The 24600-nt window shown below is 46.4% G+C and overlaps 1 long non-coding RNA gene across 3 annotated transcripts in view; it reads left to right on the top strand.

Annotated features, from left to right (window-relative positions):
- Positions 1-24600, top strand: part of LOC103351649 (uncharacterized) — a 48192-nt gene that overhangs the window by 14106 nt on the left and 9486 nt on the right. The window contains exon 3 of one of the 3 annotated variants that reach the window (XR_016226758.1): positions 9060-9292. The exons of 1 other annotated variant lie outside the window; for it this stretch is intronic. This is a non-coding gene — a long non-coding RNA (uncharacterized LOC103351649). Of the gene's footprint in view, positions 1-6253; positions 6671-9059; positions 9293-24600 lie in introns of those variants that run through there. One more of the 3 variants, XR_016226760.1, reaches the window with a different exon arrangement.

The raw sequence follows: 24600 nt of genomic DNA, 5'->3' as shown, positions 1-24600 counted from the left end.
CTGCTTTCCCAGACCACAGCAGGAAGCTAGATCAGAAGTGGAGCAGCCAGGACTCAAACTGGCACCCATATGGGATGCCAGCACTGCAGGCAGCAGCTTTACCCACTATGCCTCAGCTTCGGCCCCTCAACACAAATTTTGAAGCACTCTCACTTATAGAGTTGTTGCAAGAAATTGGCTTCTGCAGTTGTGGGAGCTGACTGGTCAAATCCAAAGTCCAGGGCAGGCCACCAGGAAGGGCAGGCTGGAAACTCAGGCAGCTCTGAGGCCTCAGTCCAAGGCAGCATTCCTCCTCTCCATGTAAACTTCAGCTCTGTTGAGTGGGCCAGGTCAACCCAGATGAGGGAGATTATCTCCAATACTGCAAGTTGACTGAATCCTATCTTCAAAACACCTGCACAGCAATACCTACGTTAGCAGCTGAGGAACATCTGGGTACTACTGAACCTAGCAAATTTCACAGTAAAACTTAAAGATGACTGTTGTTAGCTGTGTTTGAATTCATGCCTTACAGGTTTGTTTTCTAGCCGTTTATTTATTTAGAATGGCAAAAAAAAAAAAAAAATGGGAATAAACCAAGTGTTTAGCAACAGGGCTATAGTTTGAGAAGTGTGGCAAATGCATATGACACAAAATTATGCAGCCTTTAGAAGTTGTCATTGTAACTGTATCAACCTGAAAATGCACTTCCAAGGAGGGTTCAAAATACCTCCACTGTGGTTACAAAGATGTAAAAATAGCATGTCCTGGGAACATGCAATAGAAGGAAAAATAACAAATAATGTTGGAAATGTCAGTGCCCCCAGCACTTATCATTTTGTATATCTGAACTAGCACCTAAGACTGCTGCCAGCACCCAGGACTGCCCAAGGGCTTTCTCTGTCCTCCAGAGCCAGTTCTGCCCAAGCAAGAACAAAAATAAAATGACTGGAGAAGGAACATCCTCCGGGAGCCACCCTCAACCGATGACTGATGAGAGTGGCTGGGTGCATACCCTCCGGTGAGGGGTCCTGGAGGTGGGTGATCCACCTGCTCCCAGCGCACCGGAGCTCCACTGAACTCTACCTGCTCTAAGTTACCCTGCCTGGATTCCTTCCCTTCCCTGTCTCCTTTTGCATTTCCCTGCCAGCTTTTTCTTCATCGCTTGCACTGGCTGCCTTGTCTTGGTTTGATTCTGGGAGGAACACTCTCAGCAGGAAGGGTGAAGCTCCCCAAGGAGGGAAAATCAGTTACATCAGGCCTGGGGATGGGGGCAAAAAAATTACTCCTTTTCAAAAAGTTTGTCAAAAAATGGCATTAAAAGATCAGTTTATTTTGGTGCCAACATTTTTTGAAATCCGTGCATAGTCTTTTTTTTATAATATGCATTTTCCATGAACCTTTTGAAGACCCCACTTTATGCATGGATTTGAAAACAACGTTTTGGCACCAAAATAAGCTGATCTTTTAATGCCATTTTTCCATACACTTTTTGCAGTGCCCTTGCACAGAGAAGCTCAGACATTAAAACCCACTCGGGGTGCGCAGAGACACAGTTGTGATGAGTGTGAGTTCAGTGGAAAGAGACAGGTGCTCTGGGAAGCGCTGAGAATGAGGATCTGGTCAGGGAAGGCTTCCTAACAGGGGAAGGAGGAGGAGGTCTTTGTCGTGCACAGGCTGCAGGCGAGATGGCCAGGCAACACCCACGTCCCTGGCCTCTCACAGCCAAGGGCACGAGACGAGAGCAGGCGATGGGTGAAGCTCTGAGGACAGGCTATATTTAGTCTGGATTCCAGAGGGCAATGGCTGGTTATGGGCATGCTCAGAGAGTCCTGTGCAAAAATGACCCTCCCTGCAAGAGGCTGAGCATGGTGGAGGGGGAGGGGTGTGCTGAGGACCCAGAAGATGGCTATAACCAACCATGGGTATTTGGCAGCCAAAACAAAGAGATCAAGTCAGTTCTGCATCATTGCTCAGCAGCACAATGCCCCAAATTCTTGACACTGGCCCAAGGAAGCCTCTCTTTTATGGTATTTATCAAAATACTAATCAAAGTGCTCCTTGTCATCTCTCATTTTCAAATAAGGCAAAGAATTGATAAAAGCCATTGTTCCAACTTTGCTCCCAGGCAAGAAGGAGGCCCCCGGGCTCTAACCCAGGCCAGGCTGGGCTCTGGGAGCTTGCTGGGTCCAGGGAGGGCAGGGCAGGCTGGGAGAGGAGGGGGCTGGAGTAGGACCTGGTGAAGACCCACGGGCTGTTTGCACAATGGCAAATCCTCCCAGGTGTGGATGGCAAGGCCGTAGCACACTGGATGGATGCTGAAAGTCTCTTTCTTCCCCTTCTGATTCAGTGAGCTTTATTATATAAGTGCCCAAGATACTTTCTCCTTGTAAACCAGCCCTTGGAGAAGCTTGTAAAGCTTTTGCCGCACACAAGGTAAAATTCCACTCCTGTGCTAAGTGCAGCACTTGTGGGGAGTGAGTCACGACGGTTTCCAGCTTGGCTGGCAAATGCCTTTGGATGGTGATGGTCTCAACTTGTGCTTCCCACTCAGAGACGAAACTGAGGCGCTCATGTGAAGATAGTTTTATCATAAAGTACCTACCTTTTATTGAGGGCTTACTAATTGCCACATTACATGAATTATTTCGTTCTCACTACAACTCTTTGAGGTTATTGGTGCCCATTTTTATAGATGAGAAAACCATTGCTTAGTTCAAATAATTTGCCCTAAGGTCACATAGCTGGTAGAGGGAGTGGTTTGGGGGTAGTTAGCTTAACTCCAAGGGCCTATGGGCACTTCAGAAAGTTCATGGTCAATGGAATTCAAATGTAAGTTTAGGGGTGGCTGTTTGCCTTAGCCATTAAGATGCCTATGTCTCATATCGGCAGAGTGCCTGGGTTCAATTTCCAAGTCCAGTTTCTTAGCTGGGGCTAAGAGGGTGTCGTGGGCATTTGGGGAGTGAACCAGCAGATGGGAGCTCACTCTGTCTGTGTCTGCCTCCCCACTGAAAGTTTAACAACTTCTCAACATTCAAAAAGGAAAGGAAATCATCTTTGGTGTTTATTTTTGTGCAAAATATTTTGAAATCCATGCATAGTTTTTGTCATGATATCCATTTTCCACAAACTTTTTTGAAGGCCCTGTGTGTACATGGATCTCAAAATTTCTGGCCCTTCTCTCTTTCTCTTTAAGATTTAGTTATTTTGGGGCCAGCGCTGTGGTGCAAGGTGTGGGGAGCAACCCGGACTGGACTGAGTTACTGGAATTAAGACTTATTCTATGCATCTGCTCTCCCACAATATGGCGCTGGGAGAGGAGAAAACAGCTTCTACACAGCTGCCTCCAGTTCAGCCAATAAACTGTAGGACTTGCTCCTGATTGGAGGAGAGCAGCGTACTCGGCGTGTGGGCAGCCGAGCACGGATTGGCAGAGGAGGACTATAAAGGAGGAGAGAGACGGCATGCACCAGGAACATCTAAGGGGAACATCTAGCTGAAGGAACACCTGTGCAGCCCCCCAGAGAGCCGGCCGGCGGTGTGCCGCTCCCCCGCGGAAGTGGGGAATGTGGCAGGGGGAACCGCCCTTCCACGGAGGTGGAAGGGATGGTAGCCAACCCGGGAAGAACCAGCAGCAAACCCGGGGAGGGCCGAGCAGATGAAAGAACAACGCAGGGTCCTGTGTCGTTCCCCCACGAAGACGGGGAGCGACACAAGGTGTTAATGCCCTGGCCTGAAGCGCTGGCATCCCATATGGGTGCTGGTTCAAGACCCGGTGCTCCACTTCCGATCAGGCTCTCTGCTATGCCTGGGAGGGCAGTAGAAGATGGCCCAAGTCCTTGGGCCCCTGCACCCATGTGGGAGACCTGGGGGAAGCTCCTGGCTCCTGGCTCCAGATTGGCACAGTTCCAGCTGTTTCGGCCAATTAAGGAGTGAACCATTGGTTGGAAGACCTCTCTCTCTCTCTCTCTATGCCTCTTCTCTCTCTGTGTAACTCTGTCTTTCAAAAAAATAAATAAATCTTTTTTAAAAATTTAGTTATTTCATTTGAAAGACAGAGTTACAGAGAGGCAGAGGCAGAGAGAGAGAGAGAGAGAGACATCTTCCATCCCCTGGTTCACTTCCCAAATGGCTGCAATGGCCGCAGCTGGGCCAATCCGAAGCCAGGAGCCAGGAGCTGCTTCCGGATCTCCCACAGGAGCACAGAGGCCCAGGCACTTGGGCCATCTTCTGCTTTTCCAGGCCATAAACAGGAGCAGCGGGACGCGAACTGGCACCCATATGGGATGCCAGCATTGCAAACGGTGACATTCTCTGACTTTCAAATCTAAGTCTAGAGAAAGCTTGCTGCTTCCATGTGGGTTGGAAGCAGCTTGCCATGCAATGAGTGTGACTGTCACCAGACTGCCCACCCTGGAGGCCCTGGAGGGCAGGTGCACAGGTGAGACCACCTCCTGGGAAACAGACCCTCCAGTCCCCACCCCTGCCACTGGCACCCCATGGATCAAACAAAACTGCCTCACGCGTCCCTTCTGGAACTCGTGACCCACAAAACACAGGACAAAAAGAGCATTTATAAGCCTTTCAGTCTTTGATGTAACCATTGTTAAACTGAGACAAACATTTAAGCATTCTCTAGTGTCTCAGCTTGAGAAGCAGCAGTAACAACACAAGGCTAGGTGCCCCTCCGGCTGCCACTCATTCACAGCGATGCTGCTTGAGGAGTCGTCAACAGATTCCCACACTTTCACCTCCCTCGGCTCCTCCAGCCGCTTTAATCAACCCCTCGCCTCTTCTGAAATCACACACAAAATGGGCAGCCTGGTTTTTACTAACGCCCTGTTGGCCTCCCCATCGTCTTGGGTGTTTGTCTACAGGAAACACCCTCATCCTGTGGACTGCACCTTTCCTACTGAACTTTGCATCTCTGTTCCTTCTTCTTCATCTACTGGCATCTTGGAGGGCTGGGTCCCCCAGGGCTCTGCCTCCTACACTCATCTTATGTTGTATACCCTCTACTACTGTAATAGGGGCCTTATGGATGATAGTGTGCTCATCAAACTCAGCAGAGAGGAGCAGAAGACAACAGCTAAATTACATTTCAGTATTTTAATACAACAGGGACATCAAAATAGTCAAGAGGTGGAAGCAACCCAAATTTCCATTGTAGATGACTGGATAAACAATGTGGTGTATCTCAACAATGGAACACTATTCAGCCTTCAAAAGGAAGGAACCCTGGCACATGCTATGGCATGGATGAACCTTGAAGAAGTTATGTTGCAGGAAATAAGCCAGCCACAGAAAGGATAAATGCTGGAAAATGCCAAAACGCAGTCACATTCATAGAAACCAAGTTGAATGGTGGTTGTACAGGATCTCAGAGAAGGGGAAAAGAAGTTTTGTTTAATGGTGATAGGTTTCCGTTTGGTAAGATGAACACTTTCTGGTGATTTGTTTCACAGCCAAGTGAATGTACTTAACACATCTGAACCGCACACTTAAAATGATTGAGATGATAAATTTTGCATTATATGATTTTTACTGCAATTAGGTACAAAGGAAAAATAACCGTGTAACATATTAACCAGTGGTATATAAATTGCTTTAAAGATTATTTTCTATATCATTTTTGACAGGCAGAGTGGACAATGAGAGAGAGAGAGAGAGAGAGAGAGAGAGAGAGAAAGGTCTTCCTTTGCCCTTGGTTCACCCTCCAATGACCACCTCAGCCGGCACACTGTGGCCGATCCGAAGGCAGGAGCCAGGTGCTTTTCCTGGTCTCCCATGGGGTGCAGGGCCCAAGCACTCGGGCCATCCTCACTGCACTCCCTGGCCACAGCAGAGAGCTGGCCTGGAAGAGGGGCAACCGGGACAGAACACGGTGCCCCGACCGGGACTAGAACCCTGTGTGCCGGCGCCGCAAGGCGGAGGATTAGCCTAGTGAGCCCTAGCGCCGGCGCTTTAAAGATTATTTTATATTCAGTTTTAAAAATTTATTTATTTCCATTTTATTGGAAGATTTATTTATTTGAAAGACAGAGTTACAGAGAGAAAGATAAAATACCAGTAAGCACTCAGTTCTTCGAAACAGGGACAAACAAATGTCCTATTGAGGGGAGCCTAAACCTTGGAAGAAGTGACACTTCACGTAACCCTGGCGTGTCCTCATTTGAAGAGGATAACACCCGGGCGTGTATGCATCGAGGAGTGCATAGACCCAGGGCTGGCCAGACTTAAGGGTGATCCAGTCCTACTCTACTGTGTCTCACAGAGTGCACCAGAGAGAGTCCAGTGCTAGGCCTCAAGACTGATGAGATCTGGCTCCCACCGCGCTCTCTGCCTTCCTGACTTTCCCACCAGCCTTTCCTCTCCTGGGCCACATCATCTTTGCTGAAGGAATGGGTACTGAGGAGAAGAAAGAGCATCAGAAGACCCTTGGGAATGTTAAGAGCAGACTTGGAGTGTTGGTGCTTCTAGGAGTTTCCCTCAAATTACCTTCAATTACCTTCTGAAAACCAATTACCTTCTGAAAGCATGAGAGAATATTGGATAACTGTGGAATATTTCCACCCAGCCGATATTCTCTTGCACTAAATTCTTGTGATCGTTGTTTTGTGTTTTTACTTTTGAGAGTATAAAATGGGAGTGATTATGAAAAACCTTCTCAGTTTTTGTGTGTGCGTTTAGAAAATTTGAGACACTGAGAAGATTCAAGGCACAGGAGTGGGCGTTTAGCGTGGGGTTTAAGATGTCTATGTCCCACATCAGAGCAGTTGGGTTTGATTCACAATTCTGGCTCCTGATTGCAGCTTCCAGCCAGGGCAGACCCCGGGAAGCAGCAGTGATGGCTCAAGTACTTGGGTTCTTGCCATCCATGTTGGAGACTTGGACTGAGTTCCCAGCTCTTAGCTTTGGCCCTGGTTCTACACCTGGCTGTTTTGAACACTTGGGACTGAGCCAGGAGATGAGAATATTCTCTGTATAGACACCCTGTTCCAAACTGCCATCTCAAATTCATAGATAAAAATTACAGAGGGCTGGTCCTGTGGCATAGCTGGTAAAGCTGCCTCCTGCAGGGCCCAATGGGTATCAGTTCGGGTTCCAGCTACTCCTCTTCCAATCCAGCTCTCTTCCATTACCTGGGAAAGCAGTGGAATATGGCCCAAGTCTTTGGTCCCCTGCACCTGCGTGGGAGACCCAAAAGAAGCTCCTGGTTCCTGGCTTTGGATTGGCACAGCTACAACCATTGCAGCCAATTGGGGAAACAGTGGATGGAAGATCTCTCTCTCTCCTTCTTTCTATGTGCAACTCTTTCAAATAAATAAATCTTTAAAAAAATTTACAGGGGCTGGCACGGTGGCACACTAGGTTATTCCTCCACCTGCGGCGCCAGCATCCCATATGGGCGCCGGGTTCTAGTCCTGGTTGCTCCTCTTCCAGGCCAGCTCTCTGCTGTGGCCCAGGAGTGCATTGGAGGATGGCCCAAGTGCTTGGGCCCTGCACCCACATGGGAGACCAGGAGAAGCACCTGGCTCCTGCCTTCGGAACAGCGCAGTGCGCCGGCTGCAGCGCGCCGGCCGTGGCGGCCATTGGAGGGTGAACCAACGGCAAAAGGAAGACCTTTCTCTCTCTCTCTCTCACTGTCCACTCTGCCTGTCAAACAAACAAACAAACAAACAAACAAAAAAAGAGCATTAGCAAAAGGAGAAACACTCACAGAGCACTGTAGGAAGCTATGGCATTTGACCCCAAAAGTTTCGAGACTGCTATTTTGGGTTTACCATCTTTTCAGGATTAAATCCATTTAAAAAAAGACCACCCTAGAGTAATGTTCTCAATATGTGAAACTTCCCCTAAGAAATGAATGTTGAAAATAACTAAACTATATGAGGCAGAGGTCAAGAACATGATCCAGGTGAGCACAGGTTAGCTCTGGTGACCTCTGTCCAAAAATTCTACAAGACTGAGTGCCAGCATTGTGGCACAGGAGGTTAAGCTGCCACCTGCAGTGCTGACCCAGCACATGAGCACCAGTTCCAGTCTCGACTGCTCTCCTAATCCAGCTGCTCCCTGCTAATGTTCCTGGGAAGACAGCAGAAGATGGCCCAACTGCTTGGGCCCCATGCACCCATGGGGAAACCTGGATGGAGTCCCTGGCTCCTGGTTATGCACTGGCCCAGCCCCAGCCATTATGGCGATTTAGAGAGTGAACCAGCAGATGGAAGATTTTTTTCTCTTTCCCTCTCTTTCTTTCTCTCTGTCTTCCTCCTCCTCCCGCCCCCCTGTCACTTTGCCTTTCAAATAAATAAATATTTTTAAAAAGTAGCTACACGATTCATCCCCCTGCCCCTTTTTTGTGTTAAGCCCAAGTTTAAACGTCCATCTTCTCCAGTTTGCAAACAAGCAGGAAATGAGATATACGGAACACACCACAGTTTTGATTGCTGAAAGGTGAGACAGTATGTGTAGACTTTACCTGCCAACACACTTCCTTCTCATTTTCTAGTTAAGGTCTTTAAGGATGAGTCTTGTTTGCTAATTAGGAATGAGTCACTTGCACTTTGTTGAAGGAGAGATGGGTTCCTTGCCAACACATTCCTGCAGCTATGCTGAATGTGAGACTGTTTCCAGGCCTAAGACTTGTGGATCTGACCCCACCTGACTTCCAGGAACCCTCTCCTGGTGCACACGTCTTAGAGGTGAGCTGCACTGCCATTTTTTCTCGATAGATAGATAGATAGATAGCCCCCAATTTACAGTGATTCAGCTTATGGTTTTTGGACTTCGCAATGGTATGAAAGTGATATACATTCAGTCTAACATAGACATTGAATTTTGAATTGTGATCTTTCCCTGAGCTAGTGGGCCATGGTAATGAGCACAGCTTCCAGTCAGTCCCACAATAACCAACCCTCTACAGTGTGCTGTGTGGCTAAGCTACAGTGCTTGGCAGGTAGGTACATTAAAGAAATTTTCAGGGATCGGCGCTGTGGCATAGTGGGTAAAGCTGCCACCTGCAGTGCCGGCATTCTGTATGGACGCCGGTCTGAGTCCCGGCTGCTCTACTTCCGATCCAGCTCTCTGCTATGGCCTGGGAAAGCAGTGGAAGATGGTCCAAGTACTTGAGCCCTTACAGCCATGTGGGAGACCTGGAAGAAGCTCCTGGCTTCTGGCTTCAGATGGAACCAGCTCCTGCCATTGTGGTCAACTGGGGAGGGAACCAGCGGATGGAAGACCTGTCTCTCCCTCTCTGCCTCTCCTTCTCTTTGTGTGCAACTCTTTCAAATAAATAAAATAAATCTTTTAAAAAATGTTCATCTTAGGATATTTTCAACTTTCCAAGGGTACATGGGACGTAAGTCTACTGTAAATGGAGAAGCATCTGAATACGCATCCTGTTCGTTCTGTGTCTTGGGACAACCCTGACTCACCCCCAAATTCTACAAGTCATGGAGCATATCTGCAAACACACCACCGATATGAGAAACACCCTTACTCCTGAGCATCCTCAGAAGCAATGATTTGGAGCTGTGTGAAAACCCAAAGCCTGGTCTCCACCCGAGACTTGCTGCATTAGGTTCTCCAGGAATACATACGGAGCATGGGCATTTTTATTAAGCCCCATTCTGATGGGGACATCAATTCCTGGTTAAAAGATAACTGCATTATAAGAAACTGGAAATACTGCGTACTAGAATGGGCAAAGTTGCACTGTGCCAGCAAATGAATGGCTTGGAAATCTCAGTGTCCATGCCCTGCCACCGCTGCTGGTTGGAGGAAGGGTCTTTGGTGTGTGATCGTTGATTGTCCTTGGCTCTGTGTATTAGAGTCTTGGTATGAAACATGACATGCACAAATAAGGCGTTAAGGAGAGCTTAATAAAGGGACTATCTGCAAAGGCAATGGTGGGTATGTGAGAACTCAACAAAGATGGCACAGTACCCCTGGGTGAATATATCTATACCTATATCTTAAAAAAAAAAAGATTTTAGTTATTTACTTGAGAGATGGAGTTACAGACAGAAAGAGGGAGAGACAGAGAAAGAGGTCTTACATCCACTGGTTCATTCCCCCAAATGGCCGCAATGGCCAAAGCTGAGCCAGTCCAAAGCCAGGAGCCTGGAGCTTCTTTTAGGTCTCCCATGCTGGTGCAGGGGGCCCAAGCACTCGGGCCATCTTCTACTGCTTTCCCAGGCCATGTTGGAGATCTGGATCAGAAGTGGAGCAGCCGGGACTCAAATTGGTGCCCATATGTGATGCCGGCATTGCAGGCCAAAGCTTAGCCCACTACGCCATAGCACTGGCTCCTATATCTATATCTTTTAATTCCATTGTCTATAAACTTTCTGACATACCCTTGTGTAGTCCATAAAACACAGCTTCCCAGGGCACAGGGCACTGTGAAAAGGGTGGCCTCTGAAGGGACAAATATAGAATGTCTAGAATACGCTGGAACCCAGGGTAGCACTATTTAAAACATTGCCACTCAACGTGGTAGAAGGAAAGAAAATGTGGCAAAACACAAACTGACTTTCAAATCTGCCCAGAAATAATGTGGCCACTCAGTCTTTCTTTCTTTCTTTTTAAGATTTATCTATTTATTTGAAAGTCAGAGTTACAGAGAGAGAGATGGAGGGACAGAGAGAGATCTCTCTTCCTCTGGTTCACCCCCACAAATGGCCTCAATGGCCCGGGCTGGGCCAGGTGGAAGCCAGGAGCCAGGAGCTTCTTCCAGGTCTCCCACGTGAGTGCAGGGGCCCAGGGACTTGGGCCATCTTCTGTTTTCCCAGGCCATTTGCAGGGAACTGGATTGGAAGTGGAGCAGCCGAGACTCAAACCAGTGCCCACACAGGATGCTGGCAGCTGTGTCACAACTCCATGGCTGCTCAGTCTTACATTTCATTGACCAACACCTACCCCACGGCCCAACCTCACTACAAAGCAGGGCGGGGTGGGGGGTGGGGAGGGAATATTGGTGACAGCAAACAATCTATCACTCAAGGGAGGGTAGTGGGTGAGTGGGAGCCAGGAGAGAGGAAGATTAATTTCTTACTGAAGATCTTTTTTTTCTCTTTTGACTTCTGTATCTCACCTACTTAAAACAAAAAATAATAGCAAAAAAATAATGGAATGAAATCTCTGTGAAAGACAGGTGTCCATAGTGAACAGTGTCCTTCTTTTTCACTGCTCAGCATCTGAAACAGTCATCTTGTGAGGGGGAATTCAGCCTTGCACTGTAGAAGCTGACAAACTTGCTTTTCCTGCCTCCTTTGCTGCTATAACATTGGCCCGTGACCAAGATCCTGCCAAATGGATGCCCTTGCTCCGGACTTCCGAATGGAAACTAGATACACAAAGAGGGGACTGAACTGAATCCTTTCTAGCAGTGGATTGTGGCAGGAATGGCAGCTACAGTCAATTTCCAGTATCCGCAGAGAGATCGGTGACACCCACATCCAATAGCAGCAGTGCTGGGAATGCCATCTGCAATGTCTGTCACCCAGAAGCAACAGTGTGGGCTCGTAGTCCCACTATTTCACTGTGGATCTCAACCTGATTTCTACCCCTTCCTGGAGAATTATCCCATAGTCTTATATTAAATTCCATATTCTTTTTTTTTTTTTTTTTGACAGGCAGAGTGGACAGTGAGAGAGACAGACAAAGAGAAAGGTCTTCCTTTTGCCCTTGGTTCACCCTCCAATGGCCACCACGGCTGGCGCGCTGTGGCCGGCGCACCGCGCTGATCCGAAGGCAGGAGCCAGGTGCTTCTCCTGGTCTCCCATGGGGTGCAGGGCCCAAGGACCTGGGCCATCCTCCACTGCACTCCCTGGCCACAGCAGAGAGCTGGCCTGGAAGAGGGGCAACCGGGAAAGAATCCGTCACCCTGACCGAGACTAGAACCCGGTGTGCCGGCGCCGCTAGGTGGAGGATTAACCTATTGAGCCGCGGCGCCGGCCATCCATATTCTTCTTAAATTAGCCAATTTCATATCTATTCCTTGTGGCCAGAAACCCTGACTAGTACAATGCCTAGAGTTTGGCCTGTTATTGCAAAATAGTCTGAGAACTAGACAAAATATTCGGAACTCCAATTAAAAGAAAAGAAATTCAGGAGCCAGTGTTGTGGCGCAGCTGGTTAAGCCGCTGCTTGTGATGTGGGAGTCCCATGTAAGAGCGCCGGTACAAGTCTCAGCTGTTCTGATCCAGCTTCCTGTTAATGCTCCTGGGAAGGCAGCAGAAAATGGCCCAATTCCTTGGGCCCCTGCCACCCAAGTGGGAGACCCAGCAGATGGAAGACCTCTCTCTCTGTCACTCTGCCTTCCAAATAAACAAATACATAAAATCCTACAAAAAAAGAAATCCAAGGGGCTGGATAAATAAAGCAAATCACAGTTGAACCTTCCTTCAGCAATTCCACTCAAATGAGGTCATTTCCAAAAGTTTGCGACAAGACGGAATTAAAAGACAAGTTTATTTGGAGGCAAGTGCTTGGCACAGCAGTTGAGGTGCTCCTTGGGACATTCTTATTCCACATCGGAGTGCCTGTGTTAGAGTCTCGGTACCACTTCCAATTCCAGCTTCCTGATAATGCTCGCCCTGGGAGACAGTATGATGGCTCAAGTAGTTGGGTCCTGCCACCCACATGGGGATCCAAATTGGGTTCTGGGGGTCCTGGCTTTGGCCTGGCACAGCTCCAGCTGTTGTAGGCATTTGGGAGTGAACAGTAGATGGAAGATTCCTGTCTCTGTCTCTGCATTTCAAATGAAATGAAAATAAATAATGAATCGCCATTTTTTAAAAAGATGCTTATTTTGCTGTGAAAAAATGAAACTCGTACACAAATTTTTCATAATAGGCATTTTCATGAACTTAAAAAATGTTTAATTAATTTTTACTTATTTGAGAGGCACCGAGATACAGAAAGAGATAAATAGAGAGGGAGCTCCTATTTGCTGGTTCACTCCCCCAAGTCCCTGCAATGGCCAAGACAAGGCAGGGCCAAAGCCAGGAGCCAGGAACTCAATCCAGGTCTCCCATGTGGGTGGCAGGCACCTTATCATCAGAGCCACCATCACTGCCTCCTAGGTCTGCATTAGCAGGAAACTGGAGTCAGGAGCAGGAGCCAGGAATTGAACCCAGGTATCCATTGTTAGGCTAAGTGCCTGCTCCCATTCACAAACTGTTTAATGACTCCTCATATGTATGGATTGCAAAGTTGTTTTTTTTTTTTTTTTTTTTTTTTTTTTTTTGACAGAGTGGACAGTGAGAGAGAGAGACAGAGAGAAAGGTCTTCCTTTGCTGTTGGTTCACCCTCCAATGGCCGACACGCTGCGGCTGGCGCACCGCACTGATCCGATGGCAGGAGCCAGGTGCTTCTCCTGGTCTCCCATGGGGTGCAGGGCCCAAGCACTTGGGCCATCCTCCACTGCACTCCCTGGCCACAGCAGAGAGCTGGCCTGGAAGAGGGGCAACCGGGACAGAATCCAGCGCCCCGACCGGGACTAGAACCCGGTGTGCCGGCGCCGCGAGGCAGAGGATTAGCCTATTGAGCCGTGGCGCCGGCGCAAAGGTGTTTTTTTTCACCAAAAATAAGTTTACCTTTTAAGTCTATTGTCCATGAACTTTTTGAAGTCCATTTCTCTAAAGCATTTCTGGGCTGACTGCTTGTCACAGCCTCAAATGAGAGCTGCAGGGTTAACATATGGGCTTTAAGCTATTTTAAGTGCCTGAAAATGAAAAAGAGCATGAGATCAATCTAAATTCTAAGATTGTCTCAAGTTTTCACTTAATGTAATGAGATGGTGAGAGTGAGACCCCAGGTCTAGTGGGGCAAAGGCTGCAGCTTCTGATCTGATTCTAAACACAACAGTGATTACTAGATCTTTACTTTCCCATCTTAATCAAATCATTGCTTAAGTCCTTCATCTCTGATTCCCTATGCTTCTAAATTGGAAAAGCTCAAAGCAAAGTCTGTTCCAAATTGGGTAAAAGCAGCTCAAAAAATAGGCGCCAGCCAGATAGAGTCAGACTGAATCACCCTGTATTTAACGTCTCTGGGTCACGACTCTCCCTAAAATGCATGCTTGGAGACGGTACTAGTGCAACCAGGAAAGGAGGCCACCCATTGTTTCCTGCTTACGCTGATCACTAAACTTATCTATGAGCCACAACCTTTCTCCTACCACTTTGTATTTTCTTAAGTTCATAAGCTAAGGCTCTGCTGACCGGAGCTACCTGGGAGACAACTCATCGTGGCCAGCGATTAGCTGATTATGTCCATCGGGAGCACACTGCTGTGGAAAGGCCACTGTCTCCATTCAACTCGGCGCCCACCGGCAGGGGCATGGTGCACTTTGAGGCTGACAGAGGCCCACACGGAAGCACCAGAGGCGAAGCTGCAGAGCATGGCTTTCACAGGAAAACCCACGCTGTTACTCAGTGATGTGTATCGCACACCTTCTGCCTTATCCTTATTTTTTAAACGAAATACACAATCTCTCCGGCACGCTGGAAGGAGTTCAGAATTGAATCTCTCCCAAGCTCATTTAATGTAAGTGCTTTGTAGAAATCTTTCCAACCCATTCCCCGCCCGACTGTACACAACCGAGGAATAGTAAGGCTCTATTTGGAGTCTAAAGCAACCTCTCCTTCTTGTTGCTGACTCAGATTTCTAAAAATTGCAGCCTGTGGCTAAGCCTAGCAAGGAGGAGAAATTCAAATTTAGAGGAACGTTGAGGCAGTCATCCTTGCAATGAGAGAGTGTCTTTCAGCCGATGGATCGGGCAGTTGTCTTCCTTGTCTCTACTTCTTGCTTGATTTCTCTCCCCTTGAGCCCCGAGATTTTCGGTGCCATCTCTCCACTCAGCAAAGTCTGCTTTCAGAGAAGCATTGAGAAACATATTCACGTTCAGCCGAAGAGGCAGCTACCCCCTGCTTCCACGAAGTGCCACTTCATAACTCAGCCCCTACTGAGAGAAACCTTTCTGCTGGAGGCCACCAATACACCCCCAATGGTCAAATCAAATGGACGCGCCTCCGTCCTGTACTTCCCAGACTCCTCCAGGAGAGAGACCCAGAAGATGGCTGTTTTCACATCCTTGCTAACCGAATGCCCATTTGGTTTGCCCAGCCCTTGGGGATGACTCAGGATTGATCTAAGCCGGTCTTGGCCACCACTTTCATGTCCAGCCATGGATCTAGAAATGGGAATGAGCCTTGGTCAAGACCACATAAGGAAGGGGGAGTTGAAGGAGGTTTGTCTCCTTGAGAAAGAGTAAAGTGCACAAGGAGCAAGGCATTTTGTTGCAAGTGCCCCGGGTTTCTGCATGGAGTGCTCTCAGATGCAAACCCTTTGCCTGGGGTGTCCAGTCTGTGCCCCTGAAGGAGGAATTTTTGACACATTGAAGGCGACAGAGCCCAGGGATGGAAAGCCATCCAGACATTTCTGGGTCATGGAACTCACCGAGAGACCACCTACCTCAGACTTCTTATTGAGTCATTTATAATGCCTAAGTCTTTTATTCTGCTACTTGCAGCCAACTGTACCCCAATCAACACCACCTTTCTCTGCAGTGTTTCAAAATTGCAGACCACTGTTCCCTTAAATTTCTAGCTCCCGTCTATGAACTCTGAGTTAGAGTAGCGCTGATTGCAATGGGCTCAGGAGTACAGAGAACAAGGCTATAAACTACTCTTCAAGGGAATGTGACACTATGTCCCTCAATCCTTTTCAGAAAACAGACTTTGATAAGGGCTCTCAAATGTAGGTACTTTCCAAAGGATTAGCCAACAACAAATCTCTTCTTTGCTTATGCCCAAAAGGTGGTACTCAGAAAGTCTGCAGAAAACAGGGGTGGGATTTTGACACAGCAGATTAAGCCGCTGCTGAGCTGCTGCATCCCACATCGGAGTACTTGGCATCAAGTCTAGTTGACTGGGCTCCAGCTTCCCACTAATGAACACTCTGGGACTCAGCAGGTGAGGGTTTAATACTTGGCTTCAGCCTGGCCTAGCCCTGGATGTTATGGTCATTTGGGGATTGAATCAGTAGACAGAAAATCTCTCTCTCTCTCTCTCTTCTTCCTCCCTCTTTCTCTCTCTCTCATTTGCTTTGTCTTTCAAATAAATTAAAAGTTTGTGGGAAATGGAATAAAATAATAAAATTATTTTGGTGCAAAATAATTTTAAATTCAATGCTTATGAGGGGTCTTCAAAAAATTCATGGAAAATGCATATTATGGAATAATTTTGCATGGATTTCGAAATTTTGCAACAAAAGGGATCAATGAATGATTGAATGAGGAAAGGTCCTACAAGATTTGACTTACAGAAGAATTAGGAAAACCGTCTTTCAAGTAATGCACAGGACTGGAAAAAGGAAGCAAGACTAGAAAATGAACCAGTTAGGAGGAATCTGCAGTGGTTTTAGCAAAGACGAGAAGGTGTGAGCTGATGAAGTGGCAGTGACAGGAGACAGGATGGAGTCATTCTAAAAAATATTTCAGAGGTTGCTGAGCATGGCTTTGCAATTGATACACTTTCACATTCTAGCCTCTTTGTCATCTGACTTCAGAATACTCGTCTAGCTTCCAATTGCCTTGGGTCAGATGATGAAGAGCCCAATTTTCCTGCCAAGTGCAATTTCTGTACTCGCTGTACTTTATCCACCTAGTGCACTGCATTTATCTTAAATTCAGACATTATTTCAGCTGTGAATAGCCTTTATGTTTTTAAGTTTTATTTATTTATTTATTTTGAGAGAGAAAGAGGGAGGGAGGGAGACAGAGAGAGAGCATCCATTTGCTACTTCACTCTTCAAATGCCTGCAATGGCTGGGGCTGAGCCACGCTGAAGCCAGGAGCCAGGAGCCCAATCCTGGGCTCCCACATGGGTGGCAGGAATCCAACTCCTTGAACCATTGCTGCTGCTTCCTATGGTCTCATTAGCAGGAGTTAGAGTCAGGAGCCAGGGGCAGGGATTCCAGTTGGGCACTGGCACTTTAATCAAGGAGTTAATCACCATGCAAAATGCCCACTTCACAAATAGTCTTTCTTTATTGTCACCGTCTTTCTCCGTTCCCCTCTCCTCTAAGAAAATATTAGATATACTGCACAGTATCTTGAACATGCTCTACCATTGCATACGCCAACCAGTTCTGGAGCCCTTGACAATTTTGCCCAATCTCCATCAGACTGTGAGCTCTGTGGGGACAAGGACTGACTTCTTCATGTTTCACTCCAGTAAACTCCTAATAGTAACAACAATGTCGGTGGAAGAAGAGTTGAATGAACGATGTTCTAATTCTTAGAGTATTTGCATTTTAGCAAAATAAAACAAACCCATTAAGCCACAGAAGGGACTTTCTAATTATCTGTTGTACCATCTCAGAGTCCAGTGGGCAGGCACTTTCCAGAAGCTGCTGAGTCATGCTATGTGGACAACCATTATTCCACAACACCATTCCCTTCTTGCCTCTTTGGCAAATTTCCGTCAAGAAAATGGCAGAAAATTTGGCCTTTCAACAAGGCCTTTCAAAGTCTATAAATTGCCCCAAATTAATTATAGCCTTTAGTAAACTGTAGTATTTTCATGTGGCAATTATTCCTCTCAGGAATTTGTGTACAAAGTATAGTTCTTCTGAAAAGATGAATTCATAAATTTTATAGAATGTGTCTGCCATGTGTGTGGACAAGAGGATGACTTTGATCATGTCATCCACCTTAGATCCAGCTGTAATTGCTAAGCTCAGCGTACACACGGTGTTTAACCTAATGAGGGCAGAGTCAGCCATTTCTGAAACGTGGTAATCAGTGGTGGCAGCCCGTGCCATGCTGGGTCGTCTTCATTTATGAGAATCATACCTATTCTCTACTCTCCAGGACTTTGCTCTGTGTCCCCAGAGACTGACCTCAGGGGGCGCCTCAACTGACTTTTGGGTTTCTGGTTGGGTTTGTGCAAGTCACCAGCAAAAAAGTCAGGAGGGAAGGTATAGGGGTGGCTTCTTCCCTGCCAGGCTGTGGTTTGACAGTGTCTGCCTTCCTCAACCAAATGCCACCATTCCTGTCCAGTGAACTTTTTCCAAGTTCCTATAATCTCTCCCTCCTCTTGCCTCTTAAGCCTAGAGGTTACAGTGGGTGTGCTACACTCACTGTTGTTGCTGGCATATGGGGGTTTCACGATCCCCTCTTAAGCTTCCTTCAACCTTACCCTCCGCCCTGTATGTATGTATTCCCTTGACTAAACTCTCCCAATCATCCAATTTGAGTGCCACTGTTTCCTGCGGGGACCCTAGCAAGTACATCTGCTTGGACTGTTTAGAGAGATGGCAAAAAGCATTAATCTATTTATACCATCACCCACAACTCTCACTTTTCATGAAATCACATGCACTTGCAGGAATCAAAAGGTCTCAATTACAGTAACAGGAAAGTATTTTGGAGTGCTCAACGGCAGAGAGAAGTTTGCTCTTTCTCTCTCTCCCCTCTCCCCCGCCTTGTCTCCCTCTCTCATTCCAAAATATGTTCTCAATCATCCAGGAGGAACTGAGACCTCCCTGGTTAAAGCTGCCATTCTCTAAGGCGTATTAAACACCACTAGAGGTTTGCTGGCTGTGATGACTTCCCCGCGAGAACAATCCCCTCGCAAAGGGTCCCCTCTCCCCATCTCCAGAAGAGGAAAGAGATGGAGAAGCACCTGTGCGGAGCCCCAGTCCCTGCTTCATGGATGTGAAATTCCCAGGAGGCTATGCGATCACCACGGTCTTCAGCCAGCCACAAACAGTAGTGCTGTGTGCTGGTGGCTCCATTGTCCTGGGCCAGCCTAGGGGAGGAAAAGAAAGGCCTCCAGAAAGATCTTCCTTCAGGAGGAAGCAGTACTAAAAGCTCCGTGAATCAACATGAGGGGAAAGCCATCTCCATACACATATTTTGGATTTTTAAAACTGACCAAGCTAATAAAACATGGCAGAAAATGCAGCAAGACAGGGAAAGCAACGTGACCGAGAAATCATCACAGGGGAACGCCATGCGCTTGGCAGAAATATTGCTGGGTGTTATTTATTTTATTTTAATCTTTAAAATTTATTTTATTTATTTATTTTTAAAACCTACACATGCATTTTATTTGCAAGACAGAGTTACAGAGAGAGGTAGAGACAGAGAGAGGTCTTCCATCCGCTGGTTCACTCACCACATGGCTACAACTGCCAGAGCTGCGCCAATCCGAAGCCAGGAGCCAGGAGCTTCTTCCAGGTCTCCCATGTGAATGCAGGAGCCCTAAGACTTGGGCCATCCTTTACTGCTTTCCCAGGCCATAGCAGGGAGCTGGATTGGAAATGGAGCAGCCAGGACTTGAACCGGTACCCATGTGGGATACTGGCACTGCAGGCAGCAGCTTTATCCCGCTATGCCAGGGCACCGGCCCTTGGATCAAGCATCTTGATTCTCTTAACTTAAGGCTGATTACCTGTAGGAAGTCACTTGATCTTTCTTGCAACCAGAGTCCAATTCAGTTTCCATCAGCCTTCCAGCGTGCAGAGATCGTCTGGGCATAGGCTTCCAACATAGCCAGTGCTCAATAAAATAAAAAGATGGGGGATGCAAGTTGGAGGCAGGTGACTTTTGGGTAACCCATGAAAATCCATCCATCATTTGCTAAACAAAATGGTATCTGTCACTTGGCCTCTGGCCTTTTGATACTTATATCCTGAATCAGATCTGCAGAGTTTGCTTCCTTCTCAGAGCTGGGGAAGAGGCTTAGGCCACACTGGTGGTGGAGTCCATTTGACGACGGGACCCTGTTGCCACAGGTGCCAGCACACTCCTGTTTCTCTCTGTAGCCAGACTCCATCAGACACCTTTCTCTGTGAGTCTCTAATGCAGAAATGCTCAAGGCAGGTGCCTTCTGGACAGTGAACACTGTGCTAGGGGATGGAGGTTTTCCCAAGACAATGGAACCGTATCAACCTATTGCATTCTTCCTGATTTCCTAATTCTTCTGTTTCCTCCCTGAATTTCTCTTACACTTTTGTTTTTCCTTGTTGGTGACAAAATGATAGCAGAATGCTTAAAGAATATGACTGTGCAGTCAGAGGGCCTGGAGTGGAGCCTCACGTCCCCACTTGCCATCTGACACTGGACCAGCTACTTAACTTCTGTATTCCCTTTCATTGCCTATAAAATGAGGGTTAAATGAAGATCTGGTTTTTAGGTTGTAATAATTTTGTTTCTTTTTAAGATCTAGTCATTTATTTGAAAGGCAAAATTACAGAGAGGCAGAGAGAGAGAGAGAGGTCTTCCATCGCTGGTTCACTCCCCAGTTGGCCGCAATGGCTGGAGCCTTGCCAATCTGAAGCCAGGAGCTTCTTCCAGGTCTCTGACACAGGAGCAGGGCCCAAGGACTTTTCTGTCTTCCATTGCTTTCCCAGGCCAAAGCAGAAAGCTGGATAGGAAGTGGAGCAGCTGGGACTCGAACTGGTGCCCATATGGGATGCTGACACTGCAGATGACGGATTCGTCCTCTACACCATAGTGCTGGCCCCTAAATTTCTTATTAGTTACTATATGGATTTTGATGGGAAAACCTACACATGCATTGTTATTTTAGCAGACATCTTTTGTCACAATGTGCTAGTTTTTATATTATATACGTACAATGTAGTCTTATGAATTAAGCAGATGTTCCACAAGGAACCCCTAACACTTAGAGGCTCTGTCACTGGACTACATTGGAGCTTCACCAATATAGAAAGGGTTAGAACCTACCGAGTCACAAAGTACATATTCAGCCTCTGTCATGTTTCTCACTAGCTTTGTGACCTTGGGCAAGTCACCTGTTCTTCCAGTTTCAGACTTTCAACCTGTAAAATGGGACTAGGATTTTACAATGCTCAAATGAGATATTACAAATTAGGGAGCTGTAGGATGTAAAACCTTGTTAGTATTGTTACTAGTATTCTCCCTGATCAAAAATATGCAGGAAGAGTGCAATATTTAGCCTTCCTGGGTGAGGCCACCTAACTTGTTCTGGCCGATGAAATGTGGAGTGGTACAGGCCCAGCACACAGCTCCCCAGTGCTTCATCCTCTGCTGGCACCCAAAAAGCCCATGTGTGCCAGGGAGGACAGCTGGAGGATAGTAACTAAGCCATTCTGACTCAATAGGAGATCAGAAGAACCCTTCGAAGTCCCTTTATTTGCATTTCAATGAAAACCTCTGTAGACAAACCTCATAACGCAAATAAATGATTCCAATGGTAGAAATGTCAGCACTTATACTGCAGATTCATGAGGAAGATTTTTAAGTTGAAAATGTTTATTACCACCTTCAGGCATATTGATGATATGTTCGCTTCCTTTTGTGTGGTGTGGACTCAGTCCTGATTTCCTAGCTAGGATTTAAATTTCAACATTACAGTTGCCAGATTGAGGCGAAAAAGCAAAGGACACTCAGTTCAATTTGAATTTTTTAAAAATATTTACTTATTTATTTGAAAGTCAGAGTTACACACAGAGAGAAGGAGAGGCAGAGAGAGAGAGAGATCTTCCATCCACTGCTTCACTTCCCAGTTGGCTGCAACGGCCAGTGCCACACCAATCCGAAGCCAGGAGCCAGGAGCTTTATCCAGGTCTTCCCGTGTGGGTGCAGGGGCCCAAGGACTTGGGCCATCTTCTACTGCTATCCCAGGACATAGCAGAGAGCAGGATCAGAAGTGGAGCAGCCAGATCTCAAACCAGCGCCCATATGGGATGCCGGCACTGCAGGTGGCGGCTTTACCCACTACGCCACAGTGCCGGCCCCTCAGTTTGAATTTTGGATAACCAATGAACAACCTTATAAATATAAATGAGTCCCATGCAGAATTCGGAACATATTTATTCTAAGATAATTATTCATTGTTTACCCGAAATTCAAGTTTAACATGACGCCTATGAAATATTTCAGACACTATTTATACACCATTTTCCTGAACTTCAAGTTGAACTGGGCATGCTCTCTCTTGGCTGGCAACCCCAGCTACATGGTGCCTTAGTCATCAGTTGCTTTTAACCTGAAAGGGCAAGCATAAACTAGACAATCACTCTAGGCAATATGCTGCTTGACCTGGCTGCAAGCTAAGAGCTATAAAAGATTTATTCAGGGAGTATCAGTTGCCATATTTGTTGAACATTTCTGATGCACTCCCCATATCCTCATGGCCTCACCTCTCCCTGGGGCCCATGGACACTGTTTCTACTTCTGAGGTTTCTCTAGCACCAGCTCTGTATGGGTTCCATTCAGTTTTGCTCAGGAACAACCTGACAAAGCCATGGTTTGGACTCATAATACATACATCTCATCTTCCACCCTGAGCTTTCTTATGGGGCTGGAACATGATACTGTGAGACCCACTTGCTGCCCATATGTAGGACAAAATTTTCCTCAATGGGAGACAGAAGCTGTTGGGTACAGATTTTTCTCTTCTTCCCCCAGTGCAGGCTGTACTGAGATGCAGTGTGTCATTGGATTTATTTTAAGATTTATTTTATGTCTTTGAAAGAGTTACAGAGAGAGAGGGAGAGAGAGAGAGTGATAGAGAGACAGAGACAGAGAGAAACAGAGAAAGAGACTCTTACCATCTGCTGGTTCACTCCCCCCAAATGCCTGCAACAGCCAGGGCTGGGCCAGGCTGAAGCCAGGAGCCAGGAGCCAGGAGCTTCTTCCAGGTCTCCCGTGTGGGTGGCAGGGGCCCAAGGACGTGGACCATTCTCCACTGCTTTCCCAGGTACATTAGCAGGGAGCTGAATCAGAAGTGGAGCAGTCGGGACGTGAATCGGTGCCCATATGGGATGCTGGCGCTGCAGGCAGTGGCTTTACCCACTATGCCATATTGCTGGCCCCTGTCATTGAATTTTTCATAAGGCAGTCTTGAGGATTAAGGAAACAGTTACATTTAAAATCAAGCGGTGCCCAGATTTCACCTTGGGATTTGCTATCTGGAAAACCATGACTAAGTTATCCTACAACAGACACCTAGAAATGAAACAGTCTAGTCAAAGGACGTGGGCTCTGTTCTAGTCTTTGCCATTTGCTGGTTAAATGCTCAGAGAGAAAATACTTCATTTCTATTCCTCTTAGGTTCCTCATCTGAAAAGAAGGATACAGAGTTGTGAAGATTCAATGAGACAATAGGCATAGAAAGCACATGCATAGCCATCACTGATCATTTCTATGTGTTGGACACTATATTAAGTGATTCATATTTTTAAAAAAATTATTAAGCTTAATTTTATGTATTTATGGACTTCGCTGTGACATCTCAACGCATATATACAATGTGTGCTTCTCAAAACAAGGTAATTAGCTAGCATTTTGCTTTATCACTGGAGGCTTGGCGCTTCCCTTCCATTTGCTCAACAATATATATAAGCTTATGGTGAACTATAGTTTGCACACCATGCTGTGTAGCACTAGGAATTTACGCCTTCACCCTGACTCTGATTTGCTCCCTGTTATCCTGACTCCCCCATCCTCCCACCCCTCCCGCTTCTACTAATCACTGGGTTCAGACTGAGCTCTTTTTAGCTTCCACACATGAGGGAAACCACGTGGTATTTTTATTTCTGTGTCTAAGTTATTTCACTTAACATGATGATGTCCTCCAGTTCTATCCACTTTGCTGATTTCATTCTTTTTGTGACTGAATAGTATTCCATTATGTATATTGACCACATTTTCTTTATCCATTCATCTGATGATGGACACCTTGGTTGATTCCATATCTCAATAATCGTGAACAAAGCTACAATAAACATGGTAGAGCAAGGTCTCTTTGACACAATGAGTTCATATCTTTGGGGTATAAACCCAGCAGTGGGATTGCTGGATCACACAGCCATTCTGTTTCTAGCTTTCAAAGAAACCTCCATGCTGTTTTCCACAGTAGCTGTACCAATTTACATTCCCACCAGTATATAAGAGTTCTCCTTTCTCTTCAACCCGCTAGCATTTACTGTTTTCTGTCTTTATAATAGTAGCTATTCTAACAGGACTGAGAACCCTCGAACTCATGCCCATAAGGGAGGCCAGCACTGCAGACAGTGGCTTCACCCTCTGTGCCACAGCACTGGTCCCATGTCTTTTCTTTCTTTCTTTTTTTTTTTTTTTTTTTAAATCCATTTGACCAATCACTATCTTCCGACTGGGGTATTTAATCCATTTGCATTCAAGGTTAATATTTTACAGATAAGAACTAACTCCCATCATTTCATTGATTGCTTACTGATTGCTTTATATATTCTTTATTTCTTTCTGCCTCTCTTATTATTTATCTCTGTGTTTTGGTAGCTATCTGTCATGGTAAGTTTGAATTCTTTTTTTGTGTTTGTGTCTTGTCTGTTAGTGAATTTTTTTTCCTGTCACATATTTTCATGATCGTTGTTATCCTTTAACTTCTAATGTACGACTCTATTTAGGATTTCTTATAGAGCTGATCTGTTGGTGATGAATTCTCTCAGTTTCTGTTTGGGAAGTTCTTTATTTCTCCTTCACTTCTAAAGGAGAGCTTCATTGGAAATAGTATTCTCTGTTGGACTTTATTTTTCCTTCTTCTTTTTCTTTCAAAACCTTGAATAATCATCCCA

Source organism: Oryctolagus cuniculus, chromosome 20, assembly GCF_051225735.1.
Source record: "Oryctolagus cuniculus isolate XC-2025 breed Fujian yellow rabbit chromosome 20, ASM5122573v1, whole genome shotgun sequence".
Classification (NCBI taxonomy): domain Eukaryota; kingdom Metazoa; phylum Chordata; class Mammalia; order Lagomorpha; family Leporidae; genus Oryctolagus; species Oryctolagus cuniculus.
This window is presented reverse-complemented; position numbering and strand designations above follow the sequence as displayed.